The sequence below is a fragment of the Dromiciops gliroides genome, chromosome 5 (genome assembly GCF_019393635.1).
Source record: "Dromiciops gliroides isolate mDroGli1 chromosome 5, mDroGli1.pri, whole genome shotgun sequence".
NCBI classification, from domain to species: Eukaryota; Metazoa; Chordata; class Mammalia; order Microbiotheria; family Microbiotheriidae; genus Dromiciops; species Dromiciops gliroides.
Genome location: NC_057865.1, coordinates 29,589,510 through 29,606,894, shown reverse-complemented (window position 1 = coordinate 29,606,894; position 17,385 = coordinate 29,589,510). Strand labels below are relative to the sequence as shown.

Below are 17,385 nucleotides of genomic sequence, written 5' to 3'. Positions count from 1 at the left end.
GGCTCTAAAGAAGTTGTGTTCAACCACCTTGTTTTATATTGTGACGTGAAGAGGTAAAGCTATTTGCCAGGAGTCATCTAGTGATTCCCTACTTGAGACAGGATTTGAACCTAGTTCCTCTGATACCAATTCCAATATTCTCTCCACTTATACTGAATGGGTGATGAGGGTACAAGTTTTCTGAAGTCTTCCTCCAGTCTGTTTTCATGGGGTTCAAAATTCTTACTCCAACTTCCCAAATTATCTTGTATTTTATTTATTTGCATACCACTTATCTATTCCTTTTCCTCATGCCCAGCCTCTCCCAATAAAATGCAAACTCTTTGAAGGTAAGTACTAACTCCTTTTCATCTTTTTATAACCAACAGTGACTAGAATATAAAACATAACCAATAAATGCTCATTGAGTTGAATAAAAAATTCTAGGAAGATGCCCCAAGTGGACCTGGTTTTCTTGCATTATGGTGGGAATTCTTTTTGTGTGTGGAGCTGGCTTTGATCATTCCTCTGGTTTCTTGGAATCCTCAAATTCTGTGGTTCTGGGAGCCATCCTAAGATTGCCCTGGACCCATCAGGGTGTGCCCAGGTCACAGTAGCTCTCTGGCTCCTGGGGACAAAGCCCAGTAAGAGGTGAAGGTTGGATGCATTTTCATATTAGGAGGGTCAGTATGACCCCAATTGTAATAGATGATGCCAGGATATCTCTGGGGTCTTGGGGACAACTGAATACTTGATATTGGAACAAGAACAATCCTAGAGGGGTTTCTTCATCTCTCTGCTCTCCACCTTGGAAACCAAGGAAATCTAGGCCAGGACACCCTTTGGCTCAATCTGGTGATGCCTATGAACCTCTCATCAGAATGATGTTTTTAAATGCATGACATAAAATGCATAAGTTACAAAGGAAACCAATTGTGTGTGGATAGAGTGAGAGAGACACATATACACATGTGTACATATGGTTAACATATGTATATAGATGATATATATGTGTGTGTATACACACACATACACACACACACACACACACACACACACACACAATCCCTGCAGTTAAAAAAACCTCTACTTTGAAATTGAAACTTCCTGACATCCAAGACTATCCACAGTCTTGGCGAGCTTAACCCTGCCTTTCCACATACTCTGGTCTCCAACCAAACTAAACTGGCCCCTACAGATATCCTCTACTTTCTTTCTTTCGCTTCTCCTGTGATTCTTTCCAGTTCTAAATCTATGAAGGTAAAAAAGCCCATGGGCACCAGGGGTGGGAGTCCCTCATTCCACAACCTCGCCACCACTCTGCTGCCAGTATAGACCCCTCAGCCATCATGTGTGAAGCAATGACTGTGGACATGGTGCCAGTCATTCCTGCCACATGCTGACTGACCTTCTGCAGAGAAAGCGAGGCAGCCCAGTGGAAGGAACAAGACATCTAGTGGGAGAGACAGAAAGTGGTATCTTCTAGAAGACTCAGAGCATCATCACTAGATCAACTACCAGTTCCCCTCAACTACCAGACCCCAATGGAGATGCATCCCGGAGCTCAAGAGTCTTGGTCATATCTAAGCCTTCCAGACCACCAGCTTGGCTCCCAGTCTGGGCCCTGAAGCCACCACTGAGGGGAGCAATCCTTGTGGAGAAGGAGCCCATTTTCCTCACCACCAATAGCAATCAGTGTCCAACCACCACCAGCAGGCAGGTCAGCTCCAAAGCCCTGGGGACGGCAAAGGTCCCAGTGAAGCTGCTTCCATTCCAACCGTGGCTACCATCTTCCCAGGAAGCAACAACCCCTTTGGGTGATGCAGTCTGGTAACTGTTCTTGTGGGTGCTAAATAACCAGAGCTACTGACCGCTCAGAAGAGAGAGTGCTCAATATCAAGGTCTTCAGCTCTATCAAGTGGTTCAACATCAGAACCTGATAAGATTTTATCAGTAGAAATGAAGGCAAATCATTGCCACCTGGTTTATTGCTGCCCCTTAAGGATGACAGAACCTTTCCACCTGACTTGCATATAAAACCTCCTATGTGTGTTGTGCCCACCCCATCACCATTAGAATGTGTGCTCTTTGAGAGTAAGGGTTGTCTTATAATTCTATATGTATCTTCAGGGCAGCAGGGTGACATACACAGAGCCCTGGGCCTGGAGTCAGGAAGACTCATCTTCCTGAGTTCAAATCTAGCCTCAGACACTTACTGGCTGTGTGACCGTGGACAAGTCACTTCACCCTGTTTGCCTCAGTTTCCTCACCTGCAAAATGAGCCGGAGAAGGAAATGGAAAAGCCCTCCAGTATCTTTGTCAAGAAAACTCCAAATGGAGTCAGACACTGAAATGACTAAATAACAACATCCTCAGCATTTAACACAGTGCTTGGCACATATGAAGCATTTAACGTGTCATTCATTCATTCATTCCTTCTCCCATTTTCCTCCTACTGATTCCCCAATTGAAGGCTCATCATTAAAAGATTTCTGCCACTTAAGGTCAACTCATCTGTCCTGCTTTATCCCAAACACCTCCCCTTCACAAACAGTGTTCTAGCTACACTGTCTTTGGGATCTCTGAACCCTACATTCCACTCTTGATTCCCACCCATTGCAACAGCTCCGCCCCCTCCCCATGCCTGGGAAGCCTCTCAGAAGCCTTCTCTTGCTCCAAACCCCAGCTGAGGTGTCACTCCCTCGTGCCCCCAGGTCTGCCCTCTCTCCCTCCTCACATTCTCTCTCTCCACTTATCTGTGCACATCTTACATCCTCTGGAAGAATGTAAAGCCATCAGTCAGCAAAGGCTCTTTTGTCTGTGCATAGCACACTGCCCAGGGAGAACCAACAAGTATTGACCCAGGGATTACTCTGTGCCACCTACTGCGCCAGGGATAGGGCCTGGGGCTGTGATTTCATTAGGAAAGAGAACTCCCGGGGGAGGAAACTCCCTTCGCCAATGCCAGTGCAACTTAAAGTCTTCTAGGGGAGTTGCCTAGATCATTGAGAAGTTAAGCAACTTGCCTAAGGTCACACAGTAGGTTGACACGCATTTAAGTGCCTACTATGTGCAAAGGATGAAAAATGAAACCTCTTGCTTTTGAGTAGCCCACAGTCAGAGGCAGGATTTGAACTTGAGTCTTCCTGGCTTTGAGGAGGGCTCTCTACTCTGCCCATTTGCCTCCCTACGCAATGTGCAGACAGTGATAAACACAAAACAGCCCCTGCCTTCTTACTTGGGAGAAACAATATATACATGTATAAATGCATGAATTCAATATATTATAATATACACCTATGGAAGTACACACATGTGAGGAAAACAGGCATTTTGGGTAGATGGTGCTGAAAGTTGGGGGTTTTAAAAGGAGGTGGCAAGGAGAGATGGCATACCAGGCACTGGGGGCAGCTAGTGCAAAGCCTTGGGGGCAGGAAATCTAGGATCTGTGATCCGGAGCTGAGAATACCCCCAGAGGCCATCTGGGCACCAAGAGTCAGAGGTAGGAGCTTACATGCCAGGAATCACAGAGGAAGGAAAGTATATTCAGTCTGAGGAAGAAAGGCTGGGACTAGACTCTGAAGGTGCTTCTTTACTTAAAGAAATGTGTGTATTTTATTCTATGGGCAACAGAGAGCCACTGACACTTCTTCACCAGGGGAGTGACCCACTCAACCCTCAAGTTCCACATTGCCCTGGGAAGCTTTCTCTAATCTTCTCCATCATTGATGCTTTGCTCCTCTCACAGCAAGGCAATGGTACCTCTCTGATGAACGGCTGATACATTATTTAGTGCTAGAGTTATCTGGGCATGAGTTATATCACCCCACTTATGAGAAGACAAGATGAAGGAAGACCTGTATTCAAATCCCACTTCAGCCACTGACTAGCTTTGTGACCCTGAGCAAGTGGGCACCTTAGGCATGCATCTAATTCTATTGCCTCTAAGTTTCCTTAGAGCATTAATCATGATCCCATGATTCTTCATCAAACTTACACTGAAAGCCCTATCAAGGCGTGGATTGTGTCTTAGCTAAGTCTCCTAACCAGTGCTTGGCTTATGATCTATGCGCAGCAAAGGCTTAATGAATGTTTGTTTAATTTGATGAATTTGAAACCTAATAGTGCACTTCCTCTCTAGTGGGCTCATCTTCCTTAAGATTTTGGAAAAACGCACAAATGCCCCCATGCCGGAACACACACACACACACACACACACACACACACACACACACACACACACACACACACACACACACCTCCTTCTTCCTTGTCACACACAAGGACTAGATGGCATAGATCTGTCCACAGGCTAAGACCGCAGAGCCATGTCAGGGAGCCAAGTTGGGGGCCTGCAAGTGAGAGGCTTTGGACGGGAGGCTGTAATATTAGTACAAGCTATAATCAGATAAAACCACCCAAACTTAGAAGCCCGGACAATAGGCCAGAGGCCAGGGGGCTGGGGAGGGGGAGGGAGGGGGGGGAGAGGCACAAAGACCTTATTCAGAGGCAGCCAGTGAGCTTTCTGTATCCACCACTCGACCCTGGCCAAGCTTGAATGTCAAGCTATAGCAAGCAGGATGGTGGGTTGTTTGTTGTTGTTTTTGTAATGGTGAGGTTAGAGTCTGCTAAAAAAAATAAACTCAAAAGGGAAAACGCTGACATAACCCTAGCTGCAGAGACACGAATGGGAACTGTGTTGTTATAATGATATAAACAGACGATGCTCCAAATGATAGGCCAAGAAGCCAAGCCAGCGGCTTGGAATTACAAAACATCTTGGGATAAAAAGGAAAATTCCGCAGACTTGTCAGGAAGAAAGTGTCATCTGTAATTGGGGCAGGTGCTTAGTTCAACAATGATTCGCCAGATTATTTTATTATCCAATTTGGGTGGCTTGTTAGCACCTCCCTAACAAGAGAAGTGAAGAGGCCCAGTTCTGTCCTCACCCTGCAGAAATTGTCCTGATAACTAGGGTAAAATGGGCTCTTGTTGGTCACTGTCCTAATTCTACCTCCCTTCCTGCCCCCACTGTATTCTCTTCCGTTTGCTTGTATCATGTCTCTTTTGCACGTTTGGTGGGTGCTGTTTATCAACTCTAAGGCGCCAGAGAGCTTGAAAACTGTCAAATGGCAGTAGTTCCAAAGACAACCAGCAATAATTACATAATAGTCATTAAAAAAACAGAGTTGGCATTTCAGTATAAAGAGCTCCAATCCAAAAGTGAAAGTCAAGCATGACTTCTTACCTTCTCCTCCGTCAAACCATGTTGGGAAGTCAGCATGCAGAAGACAGTGGCCACCCCAAGAAAAACAGCCAATCTAGAAGAGGGAGACACAGACCAAATGGAAATTAAGGTTTTGTGAAACATCACCTGCACCCTGCACCTGCTAAAAGAAGATCTGGGGGCAGCTAGGTGGTGCGGTGGATAAAGCACCGGCCCTGGATTCAGGAGGACCTGTGTTCAAATCCAGAATCCGACACTCGACACTTACTAGCTGTGTGACCCTGGACAAGTCACTTAACCCTCATTGCCTCGCCAAAAAAAATAAAAATAAAATAAAAGAAGATCTGACTAAAAAACTCTATCTCTGTGATAATAAGGTGCCTGGAACATAATAGGTGCTTAATAAACGGTTATCAGCTGATTGTAGTTAAGTACATTGTTATTGTTCAGTCCAAAACCGCCACTAAGAGGGAACTCATTGCCTCTTGGGACAGCCTGTTCTATATCAGGATAGAATCTTATCTATACCAGGCACTATGCTAAGTGAGGCAGCTTAGGTGGCCCACTAGATAGAACACTGGCCATGAAGTTGGGAGGACCTGAGTTCAAATCCCACCTCAGATATTTACTAGCTGTGTGACCCTGGGCAAGTCACCTAACTCCAATTGCCTTAAGCACCCGGGGCCATCTCCAATTGTCCTGATAATATATCTTGCCAATGGACCCAGATGTCTCTGGAGAAGAGAGCAAGGCTGGTGACTTTGCACAGCCCTTCCTCACAAATCCAATTCATTGAAAGTCATGACATCTGTCACGGTCCTCTTTGAGAATAAAGGACAAACAACAACAACTATGCTAAACACAGTGAATCACATTCAGAGAGCTGAAAACAGCTCAGGGTAGCACGATGGAAGAGTATGTGAAGGGGAGTAACATATAAGGAGACTGGAAAGGTGGGATTAACACAGCCTATATGCATCAGAAGAAGGACCCTACATTAGCTCTTTCTGACTATGAGGTCAGCTCCCCATCTATTATGCAACCCTGACACTCATTGATCCTGATTTAGTCAAGTTTGAAAGTTTGATAAGCATGCCATCTCTGACATCCTCCAGATCACTGATAAAAATGTTACCACCCATGGCCAGGTACATGTCCCTAAGGCATTCTACTGTAGTTAGCTTTTTAAGCTGAAACCTATGCATTCATCATGATTCTCTAAATCCAGCTATTCATCCAGTTTTGAGTTTATTCAACTGTGTTATCTCCTAATTGTTTGCTTTCATCTTTTTCACAAGATTAGTGTGAGAGGATTAGTCAAATGTTTGCTGTTCTACCCACGCCCCATGCACCAGTCTATTAATCCCTTCATAAAAGGAAATGGGGTGAATCTAGCATGGCACTTGGCTGGGCTATCCATCTCTTCCTTTCTTAGATGTCTACTAACCATTTCCTCAATGCATCCTAGAGCTTTTCCAAGTCCTTTTCCAGTCCTATACCATTATCCAAAAGACCTCAAGCAATGAGAACATTGGGGAAAATCTACTGAATGAGGATGAGTGTAAAGTCTTACACCTGGGCTCAAAAAGTCAGCTCCCAAGCACACAATGTGGGAAGTTTTACTGGAACTCAGTCAGTCTACATCTCTTAAGTGCTTTCTGTGAGTCAGGCACCAGGCTAAGCAAAGGAGATGCAAAGAAAGATAAAAGGCAGTCCCTGTTCTTGCAGAGCTCATGAAAAAGAGAATTGTTAAGAGAGTATCCAGCAAGCTCAGTAAGTGTCAGCCATATAATGTGGTTCAGGATGAGGGAGGTTATAATCCCTCTGTATTCTGATCTGATTCCAGGTGGGTAACACATTTTAGGATGGGCACTGATAATCTATAGAACATCAAGAAGAGAGGGACGCCCCGCCCCCCCCCCACACACAAAGGCATATCCATACCATCAGAACCCCACTAGGGATTTATGCTTTCTCAGGCACACAAAGGATAAACCATCTTTTTCCCAATGAGTGCTCAGGACACTGACCAGGCTGGAAAGGCATGTGCCCCCCAACAAAAGGGGACCTAGCAGGGTTAGCCTCTAGACATGTCAGGGGTAGAGTTCACTGCTTTCTGATATTGAGCTCAATAGTGCTATCTCATTCAGAGGTACTGCCCTGGAAATAATTATCCAGCAAGGCTGGAAAGAGGACAGGCTCAGAAAAATTTGAGCTTCTGCACATAATGGCTGCTTATCTGCACCCCATGGCAAGGCATGCGCGGCATTCCCCACTGCAGTGTCAGAAGAATTGGGGCCAACTCTGTTAAGAGCCAGAGTGAGGCCAGAGCCCACTGAGCAAGCAAATCTTGATGCAACCTGATAGTGAGTGAGCTCGGCTGACTTCTGTCCTCAGGTAGATGCAATTCCTCTGTATCAAACTCAAGCTGGCTCTTGACATTGCAACTGTCTCCTCTCAAATCCTGTGAGTAGATTTTGTCATGGACTGAATGGGGATCTTGTGGACATTGCAACTCTATCCTTTGAGCTCTATCTTGCTATATTCCTCCAGACAAACCTGACTTTGAACTCCTTTCATCCTGATCTGAATACTATGGCAAAACCTGGCAGAGATAAGCTAGGATGGCATTCGATATAGTGTGAGTCTAAACTATTTGCTTTGGATCGTCTATGTTTTTATTTTTATTTTTATTTTTTTAACAGCTTATTTTCAAACACTGTTGGGTTATACTTTGGAACTGAACTCATCTAACTATTTTTAGGCCACTTGCCTAAGCTATAGTCTCCAGATTCTGCTAATTGAGGACATTTTAAGTATTCAGACTGAAATGTCTAAATGTGACTTGTTCATTCCTGGAAAATCAGACAAATGAAGACTCACATGACTGAAGACCAGGAATATGTAAAACATAGACTCTGAACAGCAGGTCCTTTGTGTTCCCCAATCATCAAATACAGCAAAATGCTTTTCACTTGGGAGGGGCATGGTAGAGTTAGAAATTAGATATGATGACACTTCAGTGGGCTGGAATTTTACAGGTGTGGAACATTGCCTCCACTGATGGAGATCATGGTCCCTCTACAACTTGGGAGATTATCTTCCAGAGCTGCTATGGCCAAAAATAAAATTATGACATCAACTAATTCATTGGTATTCCTTTCTGATATTAGCCTTGATGTATGACAGGCAAAGATTCTCCAATTTGGCAGGACCTATGAGAACCTACACAACTATGACATCATCTTTAAGGGCTTAGGGTCTAAGAGTTCTACTCTGAGGAAAATACCCCAAATAGGTAAGAGATAGGAAGAAAGGTCTCATACACACCAAAATATTTATATCATTTTTTGTGCTGTCAAAAACTGGAAACAAAAGTGCTCACTGATTGGGGAAAGGCTAAATGAATTGTGGTATGTGATTATAAAGGAGCCATAAGACATAAAGACAAATATGAGAAGCTTTATATGAACTAACGCAATGAAGTAGGACCAAAAATACCATATATACCATGACTACAATGATGTAAGTGGAAAGCACAATGAAAAAGAAGTCAAAGGTGACTGTTGTGTAATTGATTATAATGACCAATTATAATGAATAAAATGTACCTCCCTACTCTTCTTTGCAGAAGTGGGAAACTCTCAGTGTGGAATACCGCGTATTAATTAATACTGGACTTTTATGAGTTGATACAGGTCAACAATCGAAGAAACCACCATAAAGTTTCCAAGTTTTCCCACTAAAATGTTTCCCAATGTGTAATTTAAGATTCTAAATGTGGATTCTAATGTGTTCCCCCAGTTTGGGGGAAACTGACTAAAAATCACTGATAAAACGAGTTTAGCTTTTTAAGGGTTTATTGGAAAATAGAAAGAAAAAGATTGAGAACAGAATTCTAACAGCCTGGCATTCCTATCTTTCCTCAAATTTCCTGTGAAGTCCTCTGCCACCACCACCATCAAGTCCGGAAGCCAAAAAGGCCAGCTCTCTCTGCGCAGGCTCCCTTTCCTCCTTCCTGTCTCCTCCCAGACCATAGGAGGCTCCTCCAGTTGATTTTTATAGTCATATGATCAAGTTTATATTTTATAATACTCTTATTAATATTAAGTTCATATTCATTTAGATTTCCCTAGTTTGAATTTCATTGTCTTTTATTGTTCCATGTGTATTTTTTTCTATTTATTCATCTCTAATTTTGAAACATTGCAAGATGGTTTTGATTTCATAATACAATGTTAATTCTAGGAGTATTGTGCTCCCATATTCTGAGTTGTTTTTTGTTATTTTTTCTCAACTGATTATTTGATCAAACTCTTTAAAGCATTTCCTTGGCAAATTGGTTGCCATGGCAAGTGTAAATTGATTCTAGAAGTATTATTTTTGATAAGCATATTTTAAAAAAAAAGAGGGGAATGTTTGTAAAAGTTTTCTTTTTTCAAAAAAAGTTTTCTTTAGGATTGTGTTGTGCTTTAACTTGTATTTAAATATGTTCAGATTTTTCACAAAAGTAATTGTATACTAAGTAAAAAGGTATTATTTGAAATTGTTGCATAATTATATATTATATTCTGAGTCAAGATGTATTCACATTTTTTGCAATCATTTATTATCCTCAATTTTTAAATCCATATGAGACTTGGATTATGGGAACTTATCATTTAAGACATTAATTGCCTTTATTCTGAGCTATCAGATGCCAGTTGGCCAAGATGCCATCCAATCACAAGAGGAATACATGCAAAGAGCAGACATTGAACTGTTACATGAGGGGAGACATGCACGAAGTTAAGGTATGGCCGAGGGAACGGCTTTTGACAAATGTTGAGTTTGGATTCTCTTGGTTTAATATTTTATTTTATTTTTCCCCACAATATTGTACAGATGGCTGGAAGTATTGATCCCACCCATCTCACTTCTACACCTAGCTTCTATGCTCCCTCCTATATGCCTGATGCCATGGACATCTCAATCCCATGCATCTGATTAAGTCTGACTCGGTTTCCTCCAATATGTTCGGTGGCATGGACATGTATTCCATCCACCTATTTTAAGCCTGGCATACTGTATGGGCAGTACATATTGCTCAAGTGTGGGAATGCTCATATCCCATCATTTCTCTGTTCTTTTATGGTAACCCCCATAATTATCTCAGGTGTCATGATAAATACAGTGTTGAATTTGGCCTTGACACCTGTTACCAATTATATTAGATTTTTGAATTTCTCATAATGGCATGAGGATAATTAGGCAGATGATGCAAAAAGTGATAAAACAAAGATAAAAATTATTTTTATTAATTAATATTGCAGCAATTGCCTTCTCAATTACCCTCCGTAAGGGGGGACTATAGTAATATTATAATTTTAAAGAATGTTTCAATTTTTGTTTTATTATATGTTTCACGTGTTAACAACTAAGATTCTGTATTCCCTTAGACATGTTTTTGAGAACTTTCATTGTTTGATTTGATTATTGACAAAGCTATTTTAAAGTTGTGTTAAGCTCAATTTTGTAGGAAGTTTTCCTGGCTGATTACCAGCATCTACACCTCAACCCCTGAAAAGACTTCCATTCCACGACTACACCTAGAGGACATCTAAGAAAAGACTTTCAGAGACTTTAAATGAACAGTTTTGATTTGTTGTTTTTGTTGGTTTTTTTCTCTTTCTGTTATAATATACACCATCTGTAACATGTATTCTCTGCAGAGGCCCTCCCTTTGCAAGACTAATGTCAAAGCGTCGGTTCATGAGGACAAAAAAAAATCGCTCCTCTGGACAAAACTTTCCTCTCTTCCTTTTCTATATTGTTGTTCACATATTATTAGTTAGCAATAGTTATTATATTCTTTTTACTGTTCCGTCAAGGAAACATTTTGTTTCTTGAGGAACAACAGGGGGGACTGTAACGATTGGAATAACACCACCTGCTGGAGACCTACTGTAGAAGAGTTCTGCCCATGAAGCGAAGGTCTTTGAGGGCAAGACCAGGAGTCTTTTCTTTGGCATCAGGAAGTGACGTGGACTAGTGGGAGGAGGAAGGAAGAGACTGGCGCTCGGTCTCGCTCTCTTTTCCTTTGGACTCTGGTGGAGAGTGGAGCTAGAAATGTGCTCTCCCTTTAATAGATAGGAATCTAGGCCTTTCTCTCTCTTTACCAAATTCTTATTCTCCTTAATAAATGCTTAAAAGTCTAACTCTTGCTAAAGCTTATAATTTATTGGTGACCACTCATTAGATATTTTAGACAGTTTAGCTAGAATTTTAGCCCTTAACACCAAGTAATATGCATACAACAGGATATCTACCATATTTTTCACTTTAACTCCAAGACAAAGCAAATTAAAACTGGAGACTTAAAATCATGCCAGTTTTTGCACAAGTGTGACAGCAAGGAAGGAAATGAAAAGAACTCAGGCCAGACTTGGGGCCCTTCCAACTTCAACAGGTTCTTTTAGCATTCTTGGACTAGTCATTTGAAAAATATGCATCTGTGACTATATAGCCATTGCTAAAAGGAACCAGTGACTAACTTTATTTGCATTGGGTTTAAAGAAAAGAAATGGGAGTCAACCCTTGGAACAAACCTAGTCTAGTCTCTGTGTTCTGGGGGCATTTTAAATTCAGATTCAAATATATCAATTGTGCAGGATTTTCTAGTTAAGAAAAAAATCAGACCCATAGCACCCTTCTTAAATTTGGAATGCATTTATTTCTGGGCAGGAAATGGTTCACTTTGTAGCTGTCTGACCTGAGGTTAGGCAGGCTCAACTTCCCATGACTACTTTCAATTAATGCAAAAGAAAGGTTAAAGTGTAAATAAAGTTCCCATTCATTGAGTTTGACTAATATGTTATTTATAAATGGTTCCTAAATTGGTTTTTTTTCTGTGTATGGTAACTAAGTACTAAATTAATCTCCTGAAAGAACACAATAACATAACCAGGCACAAATTTCATTGCAAAGATTGAGCATAAAAAACCCCCAGAGGTTAAAAATAATATTTGAAATTGTGCCAAAAGATCACTTTGGAAAGTTGATAGGGTGTGGAGAAAGGGTAGCTGAACTCTCTTCCTCCTGGATCTATTACCTTTCCCTCCTCCCAAGTAAGATAAAGTAATAAACATTTTTAAAGTGCCTACTGTGTTGAGTGCTAGATGTCTTCATTAGAAGTTGCTTTTTAACCATTATGCTTATACTGAGGATTATGTGCAATATTTGTGGAAATAAATGAAAATTATCAGCTATCTTCACATTAACACAAACGATGTCCAATTTCATAGGCTCAAGATACAGTAGGTTTTTTAGGCTATCCACTGTGGTTCTCTGTTATTCAGACAATTTCATTTTTAGGATCTTTTCCCTCATGCCTGCCCTCTCTTTCCTCTCACTGATGAGTAACCAATCAGATACAACTCACTAGACTAAGTGAAGGTATACAGTTTGATTAGTGAGTCCTAGCTAAGTATTCACAGCAAATGATAACATTAAAGGGAACTTCACTGACTCTCCATGTAAATTTCTTCTTAAGCCAACCATCACTTCAAAAATAATCATAGATAGCAGCTTCCTCAAATATTTCACCAATGAAACAGTCTCTTAGGAAAAAGAAAAAAGAGAACAAAGACCCGACTATTTTAAGAGAAGGTAGCAGAGTAGTTCTGTCTTCAGAACATACAGTCTATTAAAAGATGAACAGAATTAGAAGAAAAGACAGGATGATAAATCAAGAGCTAGAAGGAACCTATCCCAACTCCTCCATTTTACTGATTAGTTCAGGTAAGTGAAATGATTTTCCCACAATCACACAGAAGCAGGAAGGATCAGAGAGCAGATGTAATCACTGCCCTTTCTCTTCTTCCTCAGAATATATGCTTTTTCTACTATTAATGTTGGTATTTCTATAGTGCATTGAAGTTTGTATAGTGCTATCAGACAATCATCAGTTTAGAACTGCCAAAGGATCTTGTGTGCTATCCAATCTGTTTCATTTTACAGATGAGGAAAAGTGAGGTCCAGCAAGATGAAATGATCTGTCCTAGGCAGGATTGGAACTGAGGTCCTCTCATTCCAAACACTGTATTTTTTCCACATTTCAGATAATAGGTCAGTTAGGTCAGTCTCTTGAACCAGACTTTTTTTTTCAATCTGTAAATCAGCCCTGATTTAGTTTTTCAAAGATACTATGAGGACTTGGTATCTGTAAGTCTTCAATGTAAGAATGTGTGTGAGAGACAAGACTTTAACCCATGTCCTCCTGAGTTGTTATCCCTTTGCTATGCTGTCTTTGGAACTATTTTCATGTTTTCATCACTCTTACTATTCCTATTTTTCCCAGTAATTTAATTCAATTCAGAACTTTTTTTGAGGGGGAGGGGAAGATGATATTTTTTCCTACAGCAAGCAATTAGCCTAAGGTTAAATTATTCATAAATATCAGCTTGCCTTAGCTATGTACATACAAGACAGGTTTCCCATTCATAAAAAAAAACTATCTCCTAGCAAAGAGATCCACCAAATAGACCTTCCCCAATTTCAGAGAACTAGATAGGGCTCCATTAAAACCACTAACTTTGCTTTGACTTCAGTGGAATACACAAAATCATACTTATTGGGAAGAGTTTCCTCTGCCAACACATGACGGTAAGGTTTGCATGCCTCATATATCCTTTTGAACAGTGTTCTTATGAAGGTCAGATAGGACATCTCTGATATTTGTATGATCAATTCCCATTTTTCAAATGATGCGGACTGCTTTGGTTCGAATTTTAGAGGCCCTATATATATAGTCTTCTGAACTTGGACAGGGATTTGACAATTTGCAAATGGGCAGATTTTCTCACAGGAGCCAAACTAGGTGTATACTCCATGGTAAGCCTAACCTTCTTCCGAGGCAAAGCTTTGGTCAGCAAGATGATAATGTCTCAGATCAAAATATAGACAGAAAAACAATTATTTCCTTAAAAAAGTCTTTAGTTCTAAAGGCAGCATAGCAAAGGGATAACAACTCAGGAAGACATGGGTTAAAGTCCAGTCTCTCACATGCATCCTATCTGTGTTACCCTGGAAAATCTACCTAACCTCTTACTGCTTTCCCCTTATCCCCAGTGATTCTCTATGATTATAATTAATAAAGAAATTGCTGATTTGTCTCAGTAGGTGGAGTTTTCGTATTAGGAGTTCCCTATGTTGGTGAAGTCACAGATCTGGACAATAAAAATTTTAAAAATTAAAATAAAATAAAATAGAAAAAGATTCCAAATGAACAAAACATTGGGAAATCATTTCCAAGAGAATGGAAAAAACTGACATTTCGTTACCACCAAGTTGCTGATGACCTGTCCACCTCAAGTTTATTTACCAAGGTAAGTTTGTTAGTAGCAGAAGACTCCATTCTGAGGAATTTACTGGGAGTGGGGGGAAGGAGTATTGGTCTGTTCTCCCAGGATCCTTTGTGAAGACAAGGGTTGCTGGGTCAACTTGTTACCTCATCGTTGACAGTTACTGAAAATGGAATGGTGGCGATCAAATCCTCACAATCTTTTCCAACACATCTTTTGCTGTTCAGCAATGGAAATACAGGCTAAGGTTATTATCCCTTCTCTTTCTATCTTCTGCTACACCAGATTGTTCTCCCATCTACCCCTTCAAAGAAAAGCTTGGCTTTTACTGCCCTGGAAAGTCATTACTCAAGGTCCTTCAACAAAATATGGTAGGAGAAACTTGTTGTTGTTTGGTCATTTTTCAGTTGGGTCTGACTCTTTATGGCCCCGTTTGGGATTTTCTTGGCAAAAATACTAGTGTTGTTTGTCATTTCCTTCTCTGGCTCATTTTACAGATGAGGAAACTGAGGTAAACAGGGTTAAGTGACTAGCCCAGGGTCACACAGCTATTAAGTGTCTGAGGTTGGATTTGAACTCAGGTCTTCCTGACTTTAGGTCTGGCACTCTTTCCACTGCACCACCTAAGGGTCCAAGGCAGGGGAAACCACTGGACAGAAAAAGATATTCAGGATTAGCAGCAGAAACTGAGGATGGAAATAATTAATAGTATGTTGGAGGTAGGAGCTATCAGGCAATAGTATGTTTCCAAACACTCTTTGTAGCTATTCTTTTATCTGAGTAGACACCAACCCCAAACAGAACTCATGGGATTTTTTTTAAATTCAGAGAACCATGATCAGATTAGTTTCATATTACTAAACCTATTGTTATTTAGCAAAACAAAGCTATGCATTAGCCAAGTTCAACACTGTACCTGGCTATGTCCCCAGAAAATGAAAACAAGCTAATGTTATAAAATTTCATCTATATATACACATATTATATTATATTTTGTTGTATCATATTAATTATATCATTTTATATAGAGACTCTTTCAGATATCTTTGTACCATATTCAGGTTTGATAATTCCATGGTTCTAGAATAAATTAACATTAATCAGTAAATCTCCAGTCTATAAGGACACCACATGGTCTAACTGTGCAGTGCACTCTGGTCACATGTCAAGAGTTAGGTGAGTCAATTCAACTCAACAAATATTTACTAAGTGCTCACTAATTTCAAGGTTCTTTGTTAGGTGTAGTTTCTGCTAGTGAGTTCATAATCTAGTAGTGGTATAGTAGAAAATGCAATTGATTTGTAATAAAGTATTTTGGTGATACAGTGGATAGAACTTTGGGTCTGGAATCAAGAGGACTGATCTTCATGAGTTCAAATCTGGACTCAGACCCTTACTAGCTGCGTGACCCTGGGCAAGTCACCCAAATCTGTTTGCTTTAGTTTCCTCAACTGTGAAATGAGCCGGAAAAGGAAATGGCAAACCACTCTTGTATTTTTGCCAAGACAACCCCCAAAGGGAGGGGGGTCAGACACAACTGAAATGACTGAACAATAACAACATCTATAAACCTGTTGTGTGTTCCATTCCCTGTCACTCCCCAGTGGAATAAAAGCACTTGGAGGGTAAGTATTATCTCCTTTTAGTCCTTGTGTTCCTTGGCATCTAGCACATTGTATGGCATGTTTTTATGTAGTAAGTGCTGAATATAAATGATGATTGAATTGAATTAAATTGAGAAGTCCACTTATGAGGTGTGTACCCCTGGACAAATCATGATCCCTATTCAAAGCCCAGTTTCCTTATCTGTGAAATGAAGGGGCTGGACTCTACGCCCCTTCTAATTCTAAAATTATGTCTAAGTGCTTTGGTCTAGAACATCCAGAGGCATCCTGTAATTTCCTAATAACTTGAGTGTAAAGGCATCTGGGTAGTTTATTCTTAGCCTTACCTGCCAGGTTTTGATCAGCTTGATTGAGGGTGGGTATGCAACCATGGATTTGGAATTGGCTTAGGTTCTAGGCTAACTCATAGAACAATGGTGATTTTTATGGAACAGTATAACTGGAAAAAAAACAACCACTAGATTTATACCCAAAAGAACTGAGTCTGACTCTCACCTCTGGGTTTTACTAGATCTGTGTCTTTGCACAAGATACTCTATCTCTCTAAATATCACCTTCCCCATTTGTAAAATAGGCTACAATAACAGTCATCCTTGCCTCCCAAGGCTTGGGGGCATGAAATAAGATGTCTGTGCATCTTTACAACACTTTATGTAAGTATGAGCTATTTTTATGTGGTCATTTGCCAGAACCAAAATAAGACCATACGCTCTCTAAGGGTGTGAAAATAATACAGAATTATACCTAAATTATCATGCACATATGTTATTCTCTCTTGTTTTTTTGACATCCAGAGAGTCCCTGGACTCTTTTCTTCACTAACATTTATCAATGCTTACCATCAAGACACCTTCCTTAATTTCTAAGCCATGTTCTTCTATGCTCTATTTTAAACCCAGTTCTCTCTGTTCTGCTTTCAGTAATGACAAAGGGAAATTATTATCCTGCTTTTATGCTTTTATCTCTGAAGACCCTAAACAAGTTATATTAGTATACTCACTAAAGGCATTTTTGCTAAAGGCAAAAAACCCAACCCACCATTAAAATGGCCCTGCCTCACTAGAAGCTTACAGGGCATCTTCTCTAATTATGAGTCCACAAAACTCCCAAACTACAAGATCACTAGACATTTAAAAAGCCTTGTTGAGTTGACTAACACAAAAAATCTCAGTCTCTAAAAGCTTGAAGGGGCCTCAGAGGCTATAAGATGGAC

General features: G+C 40.5%; 1 protein-coding gene across 4 annotated transcripts in view; it reads right to left on the bottom strand.

Moving 5' to 3' along the window:
• Nucleotides 1-17,385, bottom strand: part of THRB (thyroid hormone receptor beta) — a 440,576-nt gene that overhangs the window by 240,700 nt on the left and 182,491 nt on the right. For all 4 annotated transcript variants that reach the window (XM_043968992.1, XM_043968989.1, XM_043968991.1 and 1 more), the window contains exon 2: nucleotides 5,228-5,300. The gene's annotated coding sequence lies outside the window, so the exon portion shown is untranslated. The remainder of the gene's footprint in view (nucleotides 1-5,227; nucleotides 5,301-17,385) is intronic.